Here is a 24,920-nt window from a genome sequence, read left to right as displayed (position 1 = left end):
GTGTAGCAATTAGTTTGAGTGCCTATATCAGCTTCACAGAAGGAGCGAGCTAGAGACTGTGGGCGGAGTCTGCCGCCCGCCCAGCTGAGCTGACAATGAAGCTAGGAGGAGTGACAGAGAGCAAGAGCCTGCCGCTGCTATGTCTGCTGATGACAGGAGGAGGAAGAGAAGAAGGTGGCACTAACTACGTAGAAGTATAGAGTAACTGAGCTGCCGCGGGGAGTGAGAGCCGCCGCTTTTTGTACACAGACATTTGTACATGCTGCGCTGCTGCTACTGTACAGCAAGAGGGCGCAGTACAGCAAATATCGGCAAAAATCGACACTTTGGCGATCACGGAATCGTCACTTCCGTGATCGCGATTTCGATACAAAAACGATAAATCGTTCAGGCCTACTCACCAGTATGAAACTTCTCGTGCAGCAAGCTGCGATTTCCACATTTCCCATACTTAGCTCATGAATATGGTGTCTCACCAGTGTGAGTTCTCTCATATATAACAAACTCTGATTTATGACCAAAACATTTCCAACACTCAACACTCATGTCTGACAAGCCACGACTTACTCCCAAAACATTTCCCACATTTAGCACATGAATATGGCTTCTCACCAGTGTGGCATCTCTCATGTCTGAAAAGATTTGAGCTAATCTCAAAACATTTCCCACACTTAGCACATGAATAGGGCTGCTCACCAGTATGAAATCTCTTATGAATGACAAGCTGTGATTTAAACTCAAAACACTTCCCACAATCACCACATGAATAGGGCTTCTCACCAGTGTGAGTTCTCTCGTGTGTGACAAGGAATGATTTGAATGCAAAACATTTCCCACACTCTGCACAGGAATAGGGCTTCTCCCCAGAGTGAGATCTTTCATGTGTGTTAAGAGTTTATTTTTGTCCAAAACTTTTGCCACACTCGGCACATGAATAGGGCTTTTCACCAGTGTGAGTTCTCTCGTGTATGACAAGGAATGATTTGAGTGCAAAGCATTTCCCACAATCAGCACATGAATAGGGCTTCTCACCAGTGTGAGATCTCTTATGTGCGACAAGAAATGATTTATGAGCAAAACATTTCCCACACTCAGCACATGAATAGGGCTTCTCACCAGTGTGAGTTCTCTCATGTGACACAAGGTTTTTCTTTTCTTGAAAACATTTCCCACACACACCACATGAATAGCGCTGCTCACCAGCATGAAACCTCTCATGTGTGACAAACTGTGATTTCCATGCAAAACATTTCCCACACTCAGCACATGAATATGGTTTCTCACCAGTGTGCGTTCTCTCATGACTGACAAGCTGTGATTTCCATGCAAAACATTTCCCACACTCAGCACATGAATAAGGGTTCTCACCAGTGTGACATTTTTCATGGATTTGAAGGTTTCCTTTAGTTACGAAACATTTCCCACACTCAGCACATGAATATGGTTTTTCACCAGTGTGAGTTCTCTCATGATTGACAAGTTGTGATTTACGTCTAAAACATTTCCCACACTCAGTATATGAATAGGGCTTCTCACCAGTGTGAGATCTCATGTATGATTAGCTGTGATTTCCATACAAAACATTTCCCACACTCAGGACATGAATAGGGCGTCTCACCAGTGTGAGATCTGTTATGTATAACAAGATCAGATTCACTTGCAAAACATTTCCCACACTCAGCACATGAATAGGGCTTCTTACCAGTGTGAGATCTCGTATGTGAAATAAGCTGTGATTTCCAAACAAAACATTTCCCACATGTGGAACAGGAATGAGATCCTCCAGCAGGGGGAGAGCTGTGCTGGGTATGAGGCCCCTCAGGGTTAGACAGGTGAGGGGAGTCTGGGGGAATATTTGGGGTAACCAGGATATCTGCAGGAGACTCTTGTCCAGTGACATCACCATCCGTTGTACAGTCTGTGGATACAGAGAGACGGGTCTCTGAGAGGTTCCTGATGCCGGGACTCCGCCCTGCAAATAGAGAAACATCATCACTTCCTGTTAGAGAATTCTGAGGGGAGGAGCAATTATCATTAGGGAGGGTCAGTGAGCTGCTGATCATTCTAAGTTGGTGCAAAGTTTATGCTGCAAGGAAATGGACCAGAAGCAGCAGCTGCATAACTTTGCAGATGATTTAAAAATGTACAGAATTATCAACACTAAGCAGAACAGTGACCTCTATAGTATGCAGGATCTCCATAGTACGGCTAGTCGTGGATGTCCATCAATGCAAGGAAAGCATCCAAACCCTCCTTAAAGTGGACCTGAACTCTTGTACAGGACAGAAGGAAAACATAGAGAAATGCACCCTGTATGTATTTAGCGAGTTTAACCTGTCTAATCCCCCCTCATCTGTGACTAATCACAAATTGTAATTTAATCTCTCCCCTGTGTCACATGATTGCCTATGGCAGATAAGTCCATTTGAAAGCACAGGCTGTAAACTATATGTCTGCTTCCATGAATCAGGAAGTAGACACACTGCAGATTTATTTTAGGATTTGTATCAGCCGTAACACAGAAATGTTTTTGTTTAAAGGTTATTATGCTGTTGCGTATCTTTTAGAGCAGAGAGGAAGTTCTGAGTTCAGGTCCGCTTTAAAGGGAAACTTAACTCTAAGAAAAAATGAGTTTCACTTACCTGGGGCATCTGCCAGCCCCCTGCAGCCAACCTGTACCCTCGCAGTCACTCACGGCTCCTCCGGTCCCCCGCCGCCAGCTAGTTTCCTTTTTGCCAACTCTGAGTCGCCGGGCCGCCACGTGTACCTTTGCACGCATTCCCTCTGGTGCAGGAAGCCATTGTGGACATTGAAACGTACATTTTTACACAAATTTTTAAGCATTGCACTTGCTACGCGCAAAAATGAAACGTGTTAATGTCCGCGGTAGCTTCCTGCACCAGAGGGAATGCATGCAACGGTACACGTGGCGGCCCGGCGACTCCGAGTCCGCAAAAATGAAACTAGCTGGCGGCGGGGGACCAGAGGAGCCGTGAGTGATTGCGAGGGCACAGGGTGGCTGCAGGGGGCTGGCAGATACCTCAGGTAAGTGAAACTATTTTTTTGTCTACAGTCAGGGTTCCCTCTAAAGGACACCTGAAGTGAAGGGATATAGAGGCTGTCATATTGATTTACTTTTGGACAATACCAGTTGCCTGGCAGTCCTGCTTATCCTCTGCCTCTAATACTTTTATCCATAGCCCCTGAACAAGCATGCAGAAGATCCAGTGTTTCTGACATTGTCAGATCTGACAAGATTAGCTGCATGCTTGTTTCTGGTGTTATTCAGACACTACTGCAGCAAAATAGATCAGCAGGGCTGTCAGGCAACAAGTATAGTTTAAAGGGACACTTAAATCAAACAAAAAAAATGAGTTTTACTCACGTAGGGCTTCCAATAGCCCCCTGCAGCTGTCCGGTGCCCTCGCCGTCTCCCTCCAATCCTCCTGGCCCCGCCGGCAGCCACTTCCTGTTTCGGTGACAGGAGCTGACAGGCTGGGGACGCGAGTGATTCTTCGCGTTCCTAGACACATTAGCACCCTCTATGCTGCTATATGGTATATGATATATGCTATAGCAGCATAGATGGCGCTATTGTGGCCAGGAACGCGAAGAATCACTCGCGTCCCCAGCCTGTCAGCTCCTGTCACCGAAACAGGAAGTGGCTGCCGGCGGGGCCAGGAGGATCGGATGGAGACGGCAAGGGCACCGGACAGCTGCAGGGGGCTATTGGAAGCCTCAGGTGAGTAAAACTAATTTTTTTTGTTTGACTTAAGTGTCCCTTTAAAATGAAGTAAATATGGCAGCCTCCATATTCTTCTCACTACAGCTGTTAAAGAACTACAAGTCCCACAATGCATTGCGGGAGTCTGACAGCCACAGTCATGATTCATAAAGGCAAATGCAGTGTGCCAGACTAAAGGTGGCCACACACCATACAATTTTTGAAATATCTTTTCAATTCAAGAATTGCAATCAATCAATTTTTCTGACTGATTGCAACATTTCAAAAATCTGACCAATGTACCACATACATGTTACATTTTTCCCCAATTCTGAAAAAAAAATGTTTGGAAACTGTCAATCTACCCTATACCATTCAATTTTCATATACATTGATCAGAAAAATTCAACACTCCCACATTGCTTTTATCGAATAAAACTGGAAATTCGATCAGATTTACTGAAAGAACAACCAATCATATTTATCAAATTGATGTAAAATTGGATCTTTTAATTGTGTGGTGTGTGGCCACCTTAAGTGTTAGTGCGTTCAGATACCTTAACATAGAAAAGTGGAGGAACTGAAGCATTTTTTTTATTTGTAGACTATAAAATTCCTAATATGGCCAGTCTGTGAGCAGTGACAGTCATAATAGCTAAAGATATTCAAAATTTTATGTTGATTACTCACCTGTTCTAACCTCTATAAGCGGATCCTCATCTATAGTTGTTCCCATTATGTCGCCTTCCTCTGCAGACTGCTGATCACCCCTCACATATATCTCTTCTTCCTCCTCTTTAATCACCCTCATGTCACCCTCCACCATAGACTGCTGATCACTCCTCATATACGTCTCTTCTTCTTTAATCACTCTTATTATTAAACCTTCCTCCATAGACTGATGGTCACTCCTCACATACATCTCTTTTTCTTCTCCCTCTTTTTTAATAGTCCTCATCATGTCACCCTGCTCTGTAGACTGCTGATGACTGCTCTTATATGTCTCTTCTTCCACCTTAATTGTCCTCATCATGTCACTCTCCTCCATAGACTGCTGATCACTCTGCACATACGTCTCTTCTTCTTCCTCTTTACTTGTCCTCATTATGTCCCCTTCCTCTATAGACTGCTGATCACTCCTCACATATGTTCTTTGTTCTTGTTCTTTGAGCTCAGATCTTAGTTCTGAAAAATAAAAACAATTATAGCTGTAAGATATTAGCAGTAATAAATAGAGCACAGAAAAGAACATAATGTGCTAGGGGGTGATAATATCCCATAAGCTGTGGTATCCTGCACATTCAGTACCACAGTCCTCTCCTCCAGTGTGCCTTGCTCATCATCTGGTGCTTCTCTCCTCCTCTCCATGCACACATTCCTGGGAGGTTACAGCAGTGCCGGTAGCGGTAGATGGATGAGGATGTGAGGAGAGAACAGCTGGAGACAGAGGGAGATAGGAGCAGAGGCCTGCAGCTAATTAGCTATAAATTATCATTACTTATGGCTCTGGCACCTGATGAACTAGACAGAGGGGACTGCAGCTCCATATCCTGACCATACCTGAGCCCACCTGTCCATCACCTACTAACCCCAAACCCTCCAAGAGCCGTAGCAACAAACATCCCAGCTGGGACAGTGCCAATACCAGGACCAAATCAGCAGAGGCCACCCAACCACTCTGCAGCTGCAGCCTCCATCTTCTCTGCCTGTCCTACCAGCCACGCCCCTTGTTACCTGGCTCCACCCCCTAGCAGTGACCCACCAGCTATCATCTTTCTGCAGACTTCAACCTTTCTCACTGCGGGACCACCCAACACCAGTGGCTTCTGACTCCACACTGGCCTCTTCCCATCAGAGATACGATGGATATGGTCATCTGGTGGTACTATCTGGTCTGGACACAATGGACAGATATTGCTGCTTCAGAACCTCCCTCCCTGAGACCTCCACAGATCTGCAACAACTGGATTATACAACATATTATTGGCTGCTGACATTAGTGACTGTTGCTATGAACAGCTTTCCCATTCTGCTACTCACTCCATTGGTGCTGATGCACTGCCGGGCAGGACATTTCTTGTAACAAATTACAGATGTAGGAGTAAAGCAATTTTAAAAAGTTTCCCTGTAAGCCTTTAGAGGTGGAGGGAAATGGCTGATACACAGTGAGAGGGAGAGGAGTCAGCCTATCAAGAGCTGCACTGGCATACACCTACAGCCAAACTACGGCCCACGGGCCGGTGCGCTGTTACTCATCACTGGCTGCAGTGATGAGCGCGCGGTGACCAATGACACCGCTGTATACTTCACTTCCTGTAAGTATACATCGCTGTCATTGGTCACCGCCAGGCTGATAATGCCTGCAAGTCTGAATGAATGAGTAAAGCCCGGAACTCAGGCAGAGGAGTAAGGGTAATGATATGCAGACAGACGAGCGCCAGGAGAGCAAGCGTTGGGGAACGCTAGCACCTATGAGGCAGCCGACTGATGGGAACTTTGCCATACTGGGAAGCAGGTGAGATTTATACAGTACAGGCATGGGTATGGGGGAGCAGTGGGGGGATTAGTACAGACATGGGTATGGGGGAGCAGTGGGGGGATTAGTACAGACATGGGTATGGGGGAGCAGTGGGGGATTAGTACAGACATGGGTATGGGGGAGCAGTGGGGGGATTAGTACAGACATGGGTATGGGGGAGCAGTGGGGGGATTAGTACAGACATGGGTATGGGGGAGCAGTGGGGGATTAGTACAGACATGGGTATGGGGAGCAGTGGGGGGGATTAGTACAGACATGGGTATGGGGGAGCAGTGGAGGGATTAGTACAGACATGGGTATGGGGGAGCAGTGGGAGGATTAGTACAGACATGGGTATGGGGGAGTAGTGGAGAGATTAGTACAGACATGGGTATGGGGGAGCAGTGGGAGGATTAGTACAGACATGGGTATGGGTGAGCAGTGGGAGGATTAGTACAGACATGGGTATGGGGGAGCAGTGGGGGGATTAGTACAGACATGGGTATGGGGGAGCAGTGGGGGGATTAGTACAGACATGGGTATGGGTGAGCAGTGGGGGGATTAGTACAGACATGGGTATGGGGGAGCAGTGGGGGGATTAGTACAGTCATGGGTATGGGGAGCAGTGGGGGGATTAGTACAGACATGGGTATGGGGGAGCAGTGGGGAATTAGTACAGACATGTTTCCCCATACCCAATCCCATGTCTGTACTAATACCCCCACTGCTCCCCCATACCCATGTCTGTGCTAATTCCCCCACTGCTCCCCCATACCCATATCTGTACTAATCCCCGTACTGCTCCCCATACCCATGTCTGTACTAATCTCCCCACTGCTCTCCCATACCCATGTCTGTACTAATCCCACCACTGCTCCCCCATACCCATGTCTGTACTAATCCCCCCACTGCTCCCCCATACCCATGTCTGTACTAATCTCCCCACTGCTCCCCCATACCCATGTCTGTACTAATCCCACCACTGCTCCCCCATACCCATGTCTGTACTAATCCCCCCACTGCTCCCCCATACGCATGTCTGTACTAATCCCCCCACTGCTCCCCATACCCACTCTGTACTAATCCCTCCCCACTGCTCCCCATACCCATGTCTGTACTAATCTCCCCACTGCTCCCCCATACCCATGCCTGTACTAATCCCCCCCACTGCTCCCCCATACCCATGTCTGTACTAATCCCCCCACTGCTCCCCCATACCCATGCCTGTACTAATCCCCCCACTGCTCCCCCATACCCATGTCTGTACTAATCCCCCCACTGCTCCCCCATACCCATGTCTGTACTAATCCCCCCACTGCTCCCCCATACCAATGTCTGTACTAATCCCCCCACTGCTCTCCCATACCCATGTCTATACTAATCCCCCCACTGCTCCCCCATACCCATGTCTGTACTAATCCCCCACTGCTCCCCCATACCCATGTCTGTACTAATCTCCCCACTGCTCCCCCATACCCATGTCTGTACTAATCTCCCCACTGCTCTCCCATACCCATGCCTGTACTAATCCCCCCACTGCTCCCCCATACCCATGTCTGTACTAATCCCCCCACTGCTCCCCCATACCATGTCTGTGCTAATCCCCCCACTGCTCCCCCATACCCATATCTGTACTAATCCCCCACTGCTCCCCCATACCCATGTCTGTACTAATCTAGAGTGACCAGATTTTTGTGGGTCCAACCTGGGACGGGGAGGGGGGCGTGGGGGGGGGGCAGCGTGCTCTGCGCGCCGCGGCGAAAAGTGGGGAGGACTGAGGAGCGCGCAGCGCCGAAGACCGGGGGCGGGGGGGCTGCGGCGAAAAATAGGCGTGGTCATGACATTGTATGGGCGGAGCTAACGTAATGATGTAACAGCGAGGCATAAGAAAGCAGTGTTTACGCCATGATGTGGACAAACGAGACTTTGCATCATGGGTGTGCAGAAACTGTGTGATGCTAATAGTATACCGTAACCACAAAGCAGCAAACATAGCCATCTATGACCATTAAATAATAAATGCAGTAACAGTTACCCCGGACACCAGAAAATAAACGCAATAGGTAACATGTCAGCACAAAATAACCGCAATGCGGGCAACATGTCAGTATAAAATAAATGCAATGCGGGCAAACATGTCAGTATAAAATAAATGCAATGCGGGCAAACATGTCAGTACAAAATAAACGCAATGCGGGCAAGCATGTCAGTACAAAATAAACGCAATGTGGGCAAACATGTCAGTACAAAATAAACGCAATGCGGGCAACATGTCAGTACAAAATAAACGCAATGCGGGCAAACATTTCACCAGAAAAGAAACGCAATGCGGGCAAACATTTCACCAGGCAAGAAACGCACTGCGGGCAAACATTTCACCAGGCAAGAAACGCACTGCGGGCAAACATTTCACCAGGCAAGAAACGCACTGCGGGCAAACATTTCACCAGGCAAGAAACGCACTGCGGGCAAACATTTCACCAGGCAAGAAACGCACTGCGGGCAAACATTTCACCAGGCAAGAAACGTAATGCGGGCAAACATTTCACCAGGCAAGAAACGCACTGCGGGCAAACATTTCACCAGGCAAGAAACGCACTGCGGGCAAACATTTCACCAGGCAAGAAACGCACTGCGGGCAAACATTTCACCAGGCAAGAAACGCACTGCGGGCAAACATTTCACCAGGCAAGAAACGCACTGCGGGCAAACATTTCACCAGGCAAGAAACGCACTGCGGGCAAACATTTCACCAGGTAAGAAACGCACTGCGGGCAAACATTTTACCAGGTAAGAAACGCAATGCGGGCAAACATTTCACCAGAAAGGAAACGCAATGTGGGCAAACATTTCACCAGGCAAGAAACGTAATGCGGGCAAACATTTCACCAGGCAAGAAACGCAATGCGGGCAAACATTTCACCAGGCAAGAAACGTAATGCGGGCAAACATTTCACCAGGCAAGAAACGCAATGCGGGCAAACATTTCACCAGGCAAGAAACGCAATGCGGGCAAACATTTCACCAGGCAAGAAACGCAATGCGGGCAAACATTTCACCAGGCAAGAAACGTAATGCGGGCAAAGTTCACCTGGAAAAGAAAGCATTTACTCACCTGGCAGAAGTCTCCTCTGGTGCGCTGCTCCGTCCCGGGACCGTCTTGTTCCTCCTGCTCTGGTCTCCCGCGCTGACAGGGCTACGGCAAGATGGTGCCCGAAGCCCTGTACTGGAGACACATAGGCCCTGATTCACAAAGCGGTGATAACTCAGTTATCACGCCTAAAAGACTTTAGGCGTGATAAGCCGTGCGAAGCTGAGTTATCACCGATTTGTGCTGCTCTTCGCGCGAAGCTTCCGCGTGCAAAGTTTTGCGCGCGTAGCGCACCGTGCTGCGCGCGCAAAGTCCCATAGGGCTCAATGGGCGCTGCGCGCGAAGTTTTGCGCGCGGGAGATCGCGCGAGTTTCTTCTTATCACGCCTAAAATAAAGGGCTTTTCACAGGCGTGCAAACACTTTGCACCGCTTTGTAAATCAAGCCCATAGTCTCCAGTACAGGGCTTCGGCAGCCATCTTGCCGTAGCCCTGCTCGCCTGCCGGAACACCGGAAGAGGAGGCTGGAGCGGGGCTGTGGGCAATGAACTGGCACGGCGTCTATAGACGCCGCTGCCAGTTCATGCGGAGAGAGTGGCCAGAGTCCCGAGGCCGGGACGTCCCGCTGCTGAAAGCGGGACGTTTCCCGGGACCTCATGCTGTCTGGGACAGCGGACCCCGAATCCGGGACGCGTCCCGGGCAATCCGGGACGTCTGGTCACTCTAACTAATCTCCCCACTGCTCCCCCATACCCATGTCTGTACTAATCTCCCCACTGCTCCCCCATTCCTATGTCTGTACTAATCCCCCACTGCTCCCCATACCCATGTCTGTACTAATCTGCCCACTGCTCCCCCATACCCATGTCTGTAGTAATCTCCCCACTGCTTCCCTATACACGTCTGTACTAATCCCCCCACTGCTCCCCCATACCCATGTCTGTACTAATCTCCCCACTGCTCCCCCATACCCATATCTGTACTAATCTCCCACACTGCTCCCCCATACCCATACTAATCCCCCCACTGCTCCCCCATACCCATGTCTGTACTAATCCCCCCACTGCTCCCCCATACCCATGTCTGTACTAATCCCCCCACTGCTCCCCATACCCATGTCTGTGCTGATCTCCCCACTGCTCCCCCATACCCATGTCTATACTAATCCCCCACTGCTCCCCATACCCATGACTGTACTAATCCCCCCACTGCTCCCCCATACCCATGTCTGTACTAATCCCCCACTGCTCCCCCATACCCATGTCTGTACTAATCCCCCACTGCTCCCCCATACCCATGTCTGTACTAATCCCCCCACTGCTCCCCCATACCCATGTCTGTACTAATCTCCCCACTGCTCCCCCATACCCATGTCTGTACTAATCTCCCCACTGCTCCCCCATACCCATGTCTGTACTAATCCCCCCACTGCTCCCCCATACCATGTCTGTGCTAATCCCCCCACTGCTCCCCCATACCCATGTCTGTGCTAATCCCCCACTGCTCCCCCATACCCATGTCTGTACTAATCTCCCCACTGCTCCCCCATACCCATGTCTGTACTAATCCCCCACTGCTCCCCCATACCCATGTCTGTACTAATCCCCCACTGCTCCCCCATACCCATGTCTGTACTAATCCCCCCACTGCTCCCCCATACCCATGTCTGTACTAATCCCCCACTGCTCCCCCATACCCATGTCTGTACTAATCCCCCCACTGCTCCCCCATACCCATGTCTGTACTAATCTCCCCACTGCTCCCCCATACCCATGTCTGTACTAATCTCCCCACTGCTCCCCCATACCCATGTCTGTACTAATCCCCCACTGCTCCCCATACCCATGTCTGTACTAATCCCCCCACTGCTCCCCCATACCCATGTCTGTACTAATCTCCCCACTGCTCTCCCATACCCATGTCTGTACTAATCCCCCCACTGCTCCCCCATACCCATGTCTATACTAATCCCCCCACTGCTCCCCCATACCCATGTCTGTACTAATCTCCCCACTGCTCCCCCATACCCATGTCTGTACTAACCCCCCCCCACTGCTCCCCCATACCCATGTCTGTACTAATCACCCCACTGCTCCCCCATACCCATGTCTGTACTAATCTCCCTCACTACAATGTATACTACATCCTGTACAAGGCCTAACAGACACATTTGCTAGTATATAACAAGAACCACACAAAATGTCTCCTCTTTATTTCCAGCTACTTTACTTCCAGTTAGTGATGGGTCGTTCGCGAACGAGCCGGCTCTAAGAGTCGGTTCTTTGAAGTGAATCAGAGGAGCCGATGCTCACTCTGAGAAGAGCCGATGCCTCAGCCGCCCTTTTTAGCTCTGCTTTGCTCCGTAATAAAGGGCGCTGAGGCATTCTGGGAGATGTAGTCCTCCTCTTGCAGCTTGTAGGAGTGTTTGGGGCGGAGCAGAGCAGTAGCAGGAGGGATTGCATCAGTCAGAGAAGTAGTCTGTAGTTGGCATGGAGACGGGGGCGGGGCTTTTAATCCGATTCTGAGTGGTGTCTAGTGATATTTAATTAAGAGCCGATTCAGAGCTGTAAGAGCCGGCTCTTTAATGCGAGCCGATTCTCTGAGAAGAGCCGGAATTCCCATCACTACTTCCAGTTGCCACGTTAGGGGGGCTGGGCCAAATAGGAGGGAAAAAGAAACTGGGGATATCATTGGCCAAGGGGAGGGACAAAGGCTGAGCTGCAGTGACTGACTGGCTGGGCTGAGGGTCGGGGCTGTCTTGTCTCTGGGCGGGGCGTGGCACTCGCATCATCATCCAGCTCAGCCTGCAGCTAGCCCTATGGGCTGAGGCTGAGCCTATCACAATAAACCCCACCGCCCCCTGGCCAATCACTGGCAGGGGGCGTGGATTTGATGAGAAAAGGCGGGAGTTTGGAAAGAGCTGTGAGTGGCTCCGCAGCTTTGCTTCCTGTTGGTGGTGTAGCGGTCAGAAGAAACGCACAGCTTGCCTGTCTCCTTTGCCTGCCATTCTATGCCTCCTACAGCAGCGCCCACAGCAGAAGCCAGCATCAGCATCCTCACAGTAAGTAGCTGAGCTCACTCCCTGCAAGGGAGAGACACTGACAGCCTGTGCACAGCTGCAGCCCCCATCATCGCACAGCAGCAGCCAGCCTCATGCCTCAGCATCCTCAGAGTAAGTAGCTGAGCTCACTCCCTGCAAGAAGGAGGGAGAGACACTGACAGCTGCAGCAGCCCCCATCATCACACAGCAGCTGCAGCGGCCCCCGTCATCACACAGCAGCTGCAGCGGCCCCCGTCATCGCGCAGCAGCAGCGGCCCCCGTCATCGCGCAGCAGCAGCGGCCCCCGTCATCGCGCAGCAGCAGCGGCCCCCGTCATCGCGCAGCGGCAGCCCCCGTCATCGCGCAGCGGCAGCCCCCGTCATCGCGCAGCGGCAGCCCCCGTCATCACACAGCTGCAGCGGCAGCCCCCGTCATCACACAGCAGCTGCTGTGTAATGTCTGATTGCGCTGCCCGGAAGCTCCCTTCCACACTGAGTAGCACGCATGCTCAGTGTGAAGTTAATGAAGCTGCTGGAGATAAGATACGAAATATCTCCGCTCCCACACCTCTTACACTCCCCAAATTTTCAGGGTAGGGAGGGGACCCAGAGAACGACCTCTATGCCAAATTGCAGCCCCCGAGCCGCGCTGGTTCAGGAGATAGATTACAGAAACCTATTTCGGGAACCAGCGGGTCTCGGGGGCTGCAATTTGGCATAGAGGTCGTTCGGGGGGTCCCCTCCCTACCCTAAAAATTTGGGGAGTGTAAGAGGTGTGGGAGCAGAGATATTTCGTATTTTATCTCCAGCAGCATCATTCTATAGGAAATGTGGCCGCACAGTCTCCTACTGCGCATGCGGAGCAGCACAAATCCACAGGCAGCGTAATCAGACACAACACCGGCAGCCCCCATCATCACGCAGAAGCCGCACCATCACACAGGGAGACATGTGGGAAGAGGGAGACTGCAGCAGGGAGGGGCGAGCTGAATTCAAAAATGTGGCAAACTGTGAGGAGCATAAGGACTTGGCTTGTCAGCCAACTTAGCACAGCAAGAATCTCCACCAGCACACAGCTTAAAGGACACTTGAATGGAGAGGGATATGGGGGCTGCCATATTTATTTTCATTTAAACAATGCCAGTTTCCTGGCTATCCTGCTGGTCTTCTGCCTGTATTTTTATCTATAGACCCTGAACAAGCATGCAGCATATTAGGTGTTTCTGACATAGTCAGTTCTGACAAGATTATCTGCATGCTTGTTTCTGGTATAATTCATACACTACTGCAACCAAATAGACCAGCAGGATAGCCAGGCAGCTGGCATTGGGCTCTATTCTCAAAGAGCCACATTTTCCGCAAAATGTTACCGCTATATTCCCGCCGGCGGTAAACTCCGCATTTTTTCCACATTCACTAATATATTCCGCATGTTTTCCGCATGCGGGAAAAAAGATGCGGAAACAGGCATTATTCATGCGGGAATCATGCGGTAAAAAGGTCGCATGAAAAAGTGTTTAAAAAAAAAAAAAAATTAAAGTCCAGCAAGCACAGCCCTTAAGCCTCCACACTTCATTAAAGTCAATGGGATGCGGAATATATCACCTACTACTTGTAGGTGATAAAAATTCGGTAATTAACGAAGAAATGATGCGCCTGAACATCTTTGAGAATTGATCTTTTATTGCGGAAAATACCGACTTTTGCGGAAATTTTCCCGCATGAATCCCGCACTTTTATCACACTTTTTCCGCATGCGGAAAAAACATGCGGAACATTTTGAGAATCCCAACTTGCCGGTATTTTGGGTGCAAACTTCCCGCATGTACTTTACCGCATGCGGGAAGTCTTTGAGAATAGAGCCCATTGTGTAAAAGGAAATAAATATGGCAGCCTCCGCATCCGTCTTGTTACAGTTTTACTTTAAATAAAGAGGAACTTGTGGGGGGAGGGCGGGGGGGGCACATGGTGAGTGGGATATGAAGGCTGACATGCTTGTTTCATTTTTATATAATGCACATTGCCTGGCTGTCGAGCCTCTACTAGTGTAAGCCATAGACCCTGAACAAGCATATGCAGATCAGATATCTGGCAAGATCAGCTTCATGCTTGTGTCAGTTGCTTGTTTAAAAAGAAATAAACATGACGGCCTCCATAGATCTTACTACATTCCAATCAGTAGCTGATACACCCTTTCCCACAAGAAACCTTTACCTTTTTACTCAAATAGATCATCAGGGGTGTCAGATATTGTGGTGAAACCCCTCCCACAGTGTGATGTCATCATGACCATGGTTCTGACAGTCTGTGATCCTCAATGCATTGAGTGAAATAATGGCCTTTTTCCTACTGCCAAGCAAGCAGCATCTCCCTCTGTGCATAGAATTTTCATTAACAAACATCCCATACAGATCACCTGGCAGAACTAAAGATGTCACCACCAGTGATAGTTCAGAATGTAAATCAGGGAGAGGAAAAAATGTTACATTGGGCAAACACTGACTAAATATAAGTAAATATTGTAAACAATAAGCAATTTTATTCATGGTTTTCACAACAGTTTAGCTTTACCAACTTGGGGCCTCCTCCAGCGCTAGAAGTCTGTGTAGTCCTTGTCGCAGTCTCCCATTCTTCTGTTGTCTCCTCTATATCAGTGGTTTCTGTGCATGCAATGCTTGTGCTGCAGTGCCTAGAAGCATCCTATGCAGTACTACTGTGCAGAACACTCCCGGCTACAAGCGTGACCATGAGCGCTGCATGCACCCATGCATGTGCAGAAGCCACTGACTGCGACGGGAGTGGACAACAGAAGAATGGTCGATAGACTTCTATTGGCTGCAGGAAGCCCCAGGTAAGTAAAGCTAAATTGATTTCATGCGCCTCTTGTTTCCTTCAAGTGCACTTGTAGAATTTTTTTTTTCTTGTGCTAAATTGAACAGGCTGCATGCAACCCCAATGGTGCTTCTGTGGCCGGTAGCACTCCTGTGACTGTGCAGAATACTCATAGACACAGGAATGCCCACAGCTGCACATTTGCAGTGCTCCCAGATAACTGAGCCAGACAGTGGGGGAAAATAGGTGTGGCTGCGAGGACTATGAGAAAGCCTACAGGGGGCTGGAGGAAGTTCCTAGGTAAGTATAAATGCCTGTAGTCTTTGGTTTCCTTTAGGCCTCTTTCAGACAGGAGGCTGAACTCTGCACTTGTTGGTCAGTGCAATCTCCTGTCCACCAGTGCAATTTAAGTGTAACTGCCTGTCTCAGGCCCAGTGCACACCAAAACCGCTATCAGATCCTCAAAACGCTAGCGGTTTCTAGGCTTGTTTAGAGATGTTTTCTAAACATGCCTAGCGTTTTTGGGAGTGTTTTTTGTGTAGCAGATTACAAATATTGTTACAGTAAAAGCTGTTACTGAACAGCTTCTGTAACAAAAAAGCCTGGAAAACCGCTCTGATCTCCTATATTTTACATTGAGGCAGAAATGCTTCTGCAAACCACTAATGTGCAGCAGGAGGCACGTTTTGTGGTTTGCTTAAAACCTCAAACCGCTAGTGTGCACGATCCCATTGAAATACATTAGCCAAGCGTTTTCACAGGCGGATGTGGATCGCTGCTAAAACTGCTCGGTGTGCACTGGGCCTAAGGCTTCTTTTCCATGGGCAGTTGATAGGTAGTGAAAAATGCCTCTCAAACTCTCACAACTGCTCACTGCTGCCTGATAACTGCTTGCTGAGCACACAGTTCAACTGCTCGTGGAAATGAGCCCTGAAAGAGGCCTCAAGCAGCTGCTGGTCCAGTCTGTAAAGGTCAGCCATCCTGCAGCACAGTAGATCACCAGGTCAGTTGGGCACTCAGCCAGCTGGCACAACACAGTTGGCATCACCAGCTGATTAAGTCAGGCATCACTGCCAGCCAACCCATCTCACATCACTGCCAGTCCAGCCAGCACAGCATCGCCAGTAGGCCAGCCGAGCACAACATCCAGGCCAACACAGAAGCTCTGCCTATTGTGAAATGCTGTCCGGTATTTCACAGACCTTCTGCTATGTGTGGTAACGTGTGCTGCAGAGGTGCCCTCAGGATCTCCCAGGACTCTATGGCCCTGGCCAACGAAATGGTAACCATTCTGGGTTGATGTTAGTTTTATGCTAATTGTTTGCATTTTTTTTCTGCTTAGAATTGGAAAAATAAAATATAGCCAGTGTTTGTTGTGGAGTCCCTGACTAGGGATCATCAATGAGATGCAAATAATTCCAAGCTGGTGCAGGATTATGAAATTTACATGCAAATGTATGCAGTTTGAAAATGGACAATCACGTTGTCAGGATTCATTTGGCCCATTTCCAAGCTGTATATATTTGCATATAAAATTGCATGATCCTGCATCAACGTGTTAGTATTTGCATCTCATTGACCCTCCCTTCTACTGCATTGGGCTCTATTCATAAAACATTTGTGGGGGAAAAAATCTTGGAGGGAAAATACCGCATCAGTATTTTAGACTTTTGTGTGCTAATTCATAAAAAAAATTTACACTTGCGATAATAGGTTGGGGAATTCCCGCACTAAACTAGTGGTACTAGCTGAGTCGATACATTGGCTATCATTCATGAACAGGCTGTCGGTAAAGAGAATCAGTGCGGGAAAACACCGCTGGCGGATTTTTAGACTTCTGCGTGGGCATTCATAAAAAAGTATCCATGTGCGGAAGCAGTGCGGAGATTCCCCGAACTAAGCTGGCGGTAGGCTTGCGGAGACACGGAAGCTGCAGAGTTGATACATTTCTCTGTGTTCCGCTCTGCTGCAGCTGCCTGGGAGGTCTGTGTGTCTCCATTCATTTACATTGTTATCGCCACATCAGAGGGAGCGGTACTTCCCGACGTCACACCGCTTGCGGTGATCTTTATGAATGAACATTTTGCTACATTTGTACCGATAATCACCGCACAAGGCGGTGATTTATCACTCTGCTCGGTAGTGTCATTTTCCCATGTGGAAAGAGGCTTTATGAATGCTGACTTTGCTAAGTGGTCGGTAAAGTCAGCTGTTTTAAGCATTTCCGCATGCGGAAATGCTTTATGAATGATGGCCATTGTCTCGGTGCAGAGACAGAGTTAGGCTTTGTTCACATTGGCAAACGCGGATGGCCATGCGTTCAGAACGCAACGCGTACGAACGCACGCCTTCCGCGTTTGTATGCGTTGCGGGGCTGATCCCATTCACTCTCAGTCACAGCCGCGAGTTTTGGGAAAAATGCGTTCAGCATGCGTTTCCTGAACGCATGCAGTGTGAACATCAGACAGTGCAGTCTATGCACTGTCTGATGCCGTGCGTGTCGGCCTCCTGCACGCGTTCCCGAAACGCGGATGGGAACGCGTGCAGTGTGAACGGGGCCTAAGTATAAAGGAGGCAGCCCCTGCAGACCCTTTTACATAAGCATTTTTTTTAAATTGCCTCTCCTTGCCCTGAATCTGTCTAATAGTCTTTCTAAACAATCGATTTTAATTGCTGCGGCTTAGAAGAACTTCAAGAAATGTTACACATGCAGGCTTTCTGATGTAAAATATACCTGAAAACAGGTACCCAAGGGGGTTAAAAAACACAGCCTTGGTATTCCAGGATGCATTTTTTGTTCTGCTCTCACTGCAGCTGCCTGGGAGGTCTGTCCACATTAGCTTGCCTGTTTATCGCTGGCTTATTTCCTTTTCTAAACAGCCGGTGTTCTCCGTTCCCATTCCGCCTGCTCTAATCTTTATGAATTAGCCTTCAGTGATGTGTTGTGATAATCACTGAACAAGGGGGTAATTTCCCACACTGCTCAGGAATTGTAGCTTTTCATGCGGAAACAGCTTTTATGAATGGACATTTTGCTAAATGGTCGGGAAAGTCAGCTGTTTTGAGCATTACCGCATGCGGGAATGCTTTATGAATAGAGGCCATTGTGGGAGTTCCCTCACTTAAAGCACAGGTGGGACCACAGAGCATCAGTCTGCTGTGAAGTGCATTCCTGAAGGTGAGGCCTGGTGCTCTTGGGATGTTATTTTGCAGGGGGGTGGGTTATACAGAAGAATACATGATGGATATGCTGTAGTGGATAACCACAGGAGGGGGGGGGGGGGGTATTAAGTGTATATAGAGATGGCCAATTAGATACACATAGAGGATCTGGATCAATATAATACTTTCTATTGGTTTTGGCTATTCCAGACATGCATATTATTAGCATGTAGGGATGAGCAGGCACATTCTCTAACTTGTTTTTGTTGCAAACTTCACTTAGTTTGTAGTTTTTGTGACGCAACGTGGGGCTCGTGTGGCACTGCTTATATCTGTTTCATTCGCTATATCAATGGGAACACAATGTCCGCTGTGAACTAGCCTGAAAGACTTTTTTGAGTTTTGGTTTTGTTTGTTGTTTGTTTTGTTTTGTTTGTTTTTATAATGCATTTAAAAGTCCAGTGCAATGTAAGGGCCTGAACACGCTAGTGTGCTTGTGTTCACTTTTCAGCAGACAGAAGTGTACTAGTGTGTTCAGACCCTCAGGGCTGGAACCCACAAGAGCGTTTTTTGAGCATTTTGGCAGCGCTGCGATATGCCAGCGTTTTGCCAAAACGCTCAGCTGATGTTAATGGATGGGGCAACTTCCACAGGAGCGTTTGCGTTTCCCAGAAACGCAAACGCAGGACCTGCAGCATTTTGGGAGCGTTAGCGCTTCAATGTAAAGTATTGAAACGCTAGCAGAAACGCTCAGCAAAACCTAAACTGAGCGGTTTTGCTAGCGTTTTGTGGTTCAGCACACTGTAACAAAATGAAAAATAATTCACAGGACCAATCAGGATAAAAACGCAAAACGCTACGCACCCGCTGGGCAAAAAAATACAATGTTGCAAAACGCAACCAAAAACGCGCATGAATCCGCTTGCAAACCGCTCAGACAAAACGCTAGCGGTTGCGTTTTGCGTTTTTCAGTGGGTTCCAGGCCTCAGGCAGTTTTCACACTTCATACAAATGCCACATTTTATTTTCTGCATTTTTTTTCCTGGGCATAAAAGTAGCTACTTTACTTGAAAGTGTAAATAATTCCATATTTTTTCTTTTAAATCAATACCAGTTGCCTGGCAGTTCTGCTAATTAGGGATAGTCAATGAGATGCACACATTTTTAGCTGGTGCAGGATTATGTCAAATTTTATGCAGCTTGTAAATAGACCAATTGAGTTTTTCCTCCAGGATTTGGTTCATTTTCAAGCGGCATACATTTGTATTGAAAAATGTACACAATGCTGCATCAACCACCCTGTAATATCTATTCTGCTAAACCTTTAATGACTGCTGCCTGTAGCGATCAGATGTGATTGCTAGGGGATGGTTTTGGGACCCAGTGCTTTACAGATGCATTGCTCTGCCATTGCCTAGTGATGCATCTGTAAAGCACTGAAGCACCTGACCTGTCGCCCTAGCAATCTCCTCCGATCACTACTGACATGCAGGCTGGGGATAATGGTCTGCTGCATGCCCAGCACTGGGGCCCCTGACCTGTCGCCCTAGCAATCTCCTCCAATCACTACTGACATGCAGGCTGGGGATAATGGTCTGCTGCATGCCCAGCACTGGGGCCCCTGACCTGTCGCCCTAGCAATCTCCTCCGATCACTACTGACATGCAGGCTGGGGATAATGGTCTGCTGCATGCCCAGCACTGGGGCCCCTGACCTGTCGCCCTAGCAATCTCCTCCGATCACTACTGACATGCAGGCTGGGGATAATGGTCTGCTGCATGCCCAGCACTGGGGCCCCTGACCTGTCTCCCTAGCAATCTTATCTGATCACTACTGACATGCAGGCTGGGGATAATAGTCTGCTGCATGCCCAGCACTGGGGCCCCTGACCTGTCGCCCTAGCAATCTCCTCCGATCACTACTGACATGCAGGCTGAGGACAATGGTCTGCTGCATGCCCAGCACTGGGGCCCCTGACCTGATGCCCTAGCAATCTCATCCGACCACTACTGACATGCAGGCTGGGGATAATGGTCTGCTGCATGCCCAGCACTGGGGCCCCTGACCTGATGCCCCAGCAATCTCATCCGATCACTACTGACATGCAGGCTGGGGATAATGGTCTGCTGCATGCCCAGCACTGGGGCACCTGACCTCATGCCCCAGCAATCTCATCCGACTACTACTGACATGCAGGCTGGGGATAATGGTCTGCTGCATGCCCAGCACTGGGGCCCTTGACCTGTCGCCCTAGCAATCTCATCCAACCACTACTGACATGCAGGCTGGGGATAATGGTCTGCTGCATGCCTAGCACTGGGGCCCCTGACCTGATGCCCTAGCAATCTCATCTGATCACTACTGACATGCAGGCTGGGGATAATGGTCTGCTGCATGCCCAGCACTGGGGCCCCTGACCTGATGCCCCAGCAATCTCATCCGACCACTACTGACATGCAGGCTGGGGATAATGGTCTGCTGCATGCACAGCACTGGAGCCCTTGACCTGTCGCCCTAGCAATCTCATCCGATCACTACTGATACGCAGGCTGGGGATAATGGTCTGCTGCATGCCCAGCACTGGGGCCCCTGACCTGTCACCCTAGCAATCTCATCCGATCACTACTGACATGCAGGCTGGGGATAATGGTCTGCTGCATGCCCAGCACTGGGGCCCCTGACCTGTCGTCCTAGCAATCTCATCCGACCACTAACATGCAGGCTGGGGATAATGGTCTGCTGCATGCCCAGCACTGGGGCCCCTGACCTGATGCCACAGCAATCTCATCCGACCACTACTGACATGCAGGCTGGGGATAATGGTCTGCTGCATGCCCAGCACTGGGGCCCCTGACCTGTCGCCCTAGCAATCTCATCCCATCACTACTGATACGCAGGCTGGGGATAATGGTCTGCTGCATGCCCAGCACTGGAGCCCCTGACCTGTCGCCCTAGCAATCTCATCCCATCACTACTGATACGCAGGCTGGGAATAATGGTCTGCTGCATGCCCAGCACTGGGGCCCCTGACCTGATGCCCTAGCAATCTCATCCGATCACTACTGACATGCAGGCTGGGGATAATGGTCTGCTGCATGCCCAGCACTGGGGCCCCTGACCTGTCGCCCTAGCAATCTCATCCGATCACTACTGACATGCAGGCTGGGGATAATAGTCTGCTGCATGCCCAGCACTGGGGCCCCTGACCTGTTGCCCTAGCAATCTCATCCCATCACTACTGATACGCAGGCTGGGGATAATGGTCTGCTGCATGCCCAGCACTGGGGCCCCTGACCTGATGCCCTAGCAATCTCATCCGACCACTACTGACATGCAGGCTGGGGATAATGGTCTGCTGCATGCCTAGCACTGGGGCCCCTGACCTGTCGCCCTAGCAATCTCATCCCATCACTACTGACATGCAGGCTGGGGATAATGGTCTGCTGCATGCCTAGCACTGGGGCCCCTGACCTGATGCCCTAGCAATCTCATCTGATCACTACTGACATGCAGGCTGGGGATAATGGTCTGCTGCATGCCCAGCACTGGGGCCCCTGACCTGATGCCCCAGCAATCTCATCCGACCACTACTGACATGCAGGCTGGGGATAATGGTCTGCTGCATGCCCAGCACTGGAGCCCCTGACCTGTCGCCCTAGCAATCTCATCCGATCACTACTGACATGCAGGCTGGGGATAATGGTCTGCTGCATGCCCAGCACTGGGGCCCCTGACCTGTCGCCCTAGCAATCTCATCCGATCACTACTGACATGCAGGCTGGGGATAATGGTCTGCTGCATGCCCAGCACTGGGGCCCCTGACCTGATGCCCTAGCAATCTCATCCGACCACTACTGACATGCAGGCTGGGGATAATGGTCTGCTGCATGCCTAGCACTGGGGCCCCTGACCTGTCGCCCTAGCAATCTCATCCCATCACTACTGACATGCAGGCTGGGGATAATGGTCTGCTGCATGCCTAGCACTGGGGCCCCTGACCTGTCGCCCTAGCAATCTCATCCCATCACTACTGACATGCAGGCTGGGGATAATGGTCTGCTGCATGCCTAGCACTGGGGCCCTTGACCTGTCGCCCTAGCAATCTCCTCCGATCACTACTGACATGCAGGCTGGGGATAATGGTCTGCTGCATGCCTAGCACTGGGGCCCCTGACCTGTCGCCCTAGCAATCTCATCCCATCACTACTGATACGCAGGCTGGGGATAATGGTCTGCTGCATGCCCAGCACTGGGGCCCCTGACCTGTCACCCTAGCAATCTCCTCCGATCACTACTGACATGCAGGCTGGGGATAATGGTCTGCTGCATGCCTAGCACTGGGGCCCCTGACCTGTCGCCCGAGCAATCTCATCCGATCACTACTGACATGCAGGCTGTGGATAATGGTCTGCTGCATGCCTAGCACTGGGGCCCCTGACCTGATGCCCTAGCAATCTCATCCGATCACTACTGACATGCAGGCTGGGGATAATGGTCTGCTGCATGCCCAGAACTGGGGCCCCTGACCTGTCACCCTAGCAATCTCATCCCATCACTACTTACATGCAGGCTGGGGATAATGGTTCGCTGCATGCCCAGCACTGGGGCCCATGACCTGTCACCCTAGCAATCTCATCCGATCACTACTGACATGCAGGCTGGGGATAATGGTCTGGTGCATGACCAGCACTGGGGCCCCTGACCTGTCGTCCTAGCAATCTCATCCGATCACTACTGACATGCAGGCTGGGATAATGGTCTGCTGCATGACCAGCACTGGGGCCCCTGACCTGTCGCCCTAGCAATCTCATCCGACTACTACTGACATGCAGGCTGGGGATAATGGTCTGCTGCATGCCGAGCACTGGGGCCCCTGACCTGATGCCCTAGCAATCTCATCCCATCACTACTGATACGCAGGCTGGGATAATGGTCTGCTGCATGACCAGCACTGGGGCCCCTGACCTGTCGCCCTAGCAATCTCATCCGACTACTACTGACATGCAGGCTGGGGATAATGGTCTGCTGCATGCCGAGCACTGGGGCCCCTGACCTGATGCCCTAGCAATCTCATCCCATCACTACTGACATGCAGGCTGGGATAATGGTCTGCTGCATGACCAGCACTGGGGCCCCTGACCTGTCGCCCTAGCAATCTCATCCGACCACTACTGACATGCAGGCTGGGGATAATGGTCTGCTGCATGCCTAGCACTGGGGCCCCTGACCTGTCGCCCTAGCAATCTCATCCCATCACTACTGACATGCAGGCTGGGGATAATGGTCTGCTGCATGACCTGCACTGGGGCCCCTGACCTGTCCCCCTAGCAATCTCATCCGATCACTACTGACATGCAGGGTGGGGATAATGGTCTGCTGCATGCCTAGCACTGGGGCCCCTGACGTGTCGCCCTAGCAATCTCATCCCATCACTACTGACATGCAGGCTGGGGATAATGGTCTGCTGCATGACCAGCACTGGGGCCCCTGACCTGTCCCCCTAGCAATCTCATCCGACCACTACTGACATGCATGCTGGGGATAATGGTCTGCTGCATGCCCAGCACTGGGGCCCCTGACCTGTCGCCCTAGCAATCTCATCCGACCACTACTGACATGCATGCTGGGGATAATGGTCTGCTGCATGCCCAGCACTGGGGCCCCTGACCTGTTGCCCTAGCAATCTCATCCCATCACTACTGACATGCAGGCTGGGGATAATGGTCTGCTGCATGCCTAGCACTGGGGCCCCTGACCTGTCACCCTAGCAATCTCATCCGATCACTACTGATACGCAGGCTGGGGATAATGGTCTGCTGCATGCCCAGCACTGGGGCCCCTGACCTGATGCCCTAGCAATCTCATCCGACCACTACTGACATGCAGGCTGGAGATAATGGTCTGCTGCATGCCCAGCACTGGGGCCCCTGACCTGTCGCCCTAGCAATCTCATCCCATCACTACTGATACGCAGGCTGGGAATAATGGTCTGCTGCATGCCCAGCACTGGGGCCCCTGACCTCATGCCCCAGCAATCTCATCCCATCACTACTGATACGCAAGCTGGGGATAATGGTCTGCTGCATGCCCAGCACTGGGGCCCCTGACCTCATGCCCCAGCAATCTCATCCCATCACTACTGATACGCAAGCTGGGAATAATGGTCTGCTGCATGCCCAGCACTGGAGCCCCTGACCTGTCGCCCTAGCAATCTCATCGCTACTGATACGCAGGCTGGGAATAATGGTCTTCTGCATGCCCAGCACTGGGGCCCCTGACCTGTCGCCCTAGCAATCTCATCCCATCACTGCTGAAATGCAGGCTGGGGATAATGGTCTGCTGCATGACCAGCTTGTAGTAAAATGAGGTATCATTTTAATCAAGAAGGGCCAAACTGTGGGACTTGTCATGTGTAAAAAGTGGCGTTTTAATTTTTTTTTTTCCCCTAATAAAAATTCTTATAAAATACTTCTTGGGGAAATGTAACTCGTAGAAATCTGATCAGAGAGGGATCGTATGGCTCCTTTACTGCAAACAGATTGTGAATCAATTTCAG

The 24,920-nt window shown here is 50.3% G+C and overlaps 1 protein-coding gene and 1 pseudogene across 1 annotated transcript in view; one reads left to right on the top strand and one right to left on the bottom strand.

The window, feature by feature from the left end:
- Positions 1-535: 535 nt before the first annotated feature.
- On the bottom strand, positions 536-16,492 carry LOC137537200 (zinc finger protein 84-like; annotated as a pseudogene).
- The window catches only part of LOC137535410 (zinc finger protein 3-like), an 87,235-nt gene continuing 74,571 nt past the window's right edge, over positions 12,257-24,920 (top strand). The window contains exon 1 of the mRNA XM_068257246.1: positions 12,257-12,392. The gene's annotated coding sequence lies outside the window, so the exon portion shown is untranslated. The remainder of the gene's footprint in view (positions 12,393-24,920) is intronic.

The sequence above is a fragment of the Hyperolius riggenbachi genome, chromosome 10 (assembly GCF_040937935.1).
Source record: "Hyperolius riggenbachi isolate aHypRig1 chromosome 10, aHypRig1.pri, whole genome shotgun sequence".
Lineage (NCBI taxonomy): Eukaryota > Metazoa > Chordata > Amphibia > Anura > Hyperoliidae > Hyperolius > Hyperolius riggenbachi.
This window is presented reverse-complemented; position numbering and strand designations above follow the sequence as displayed.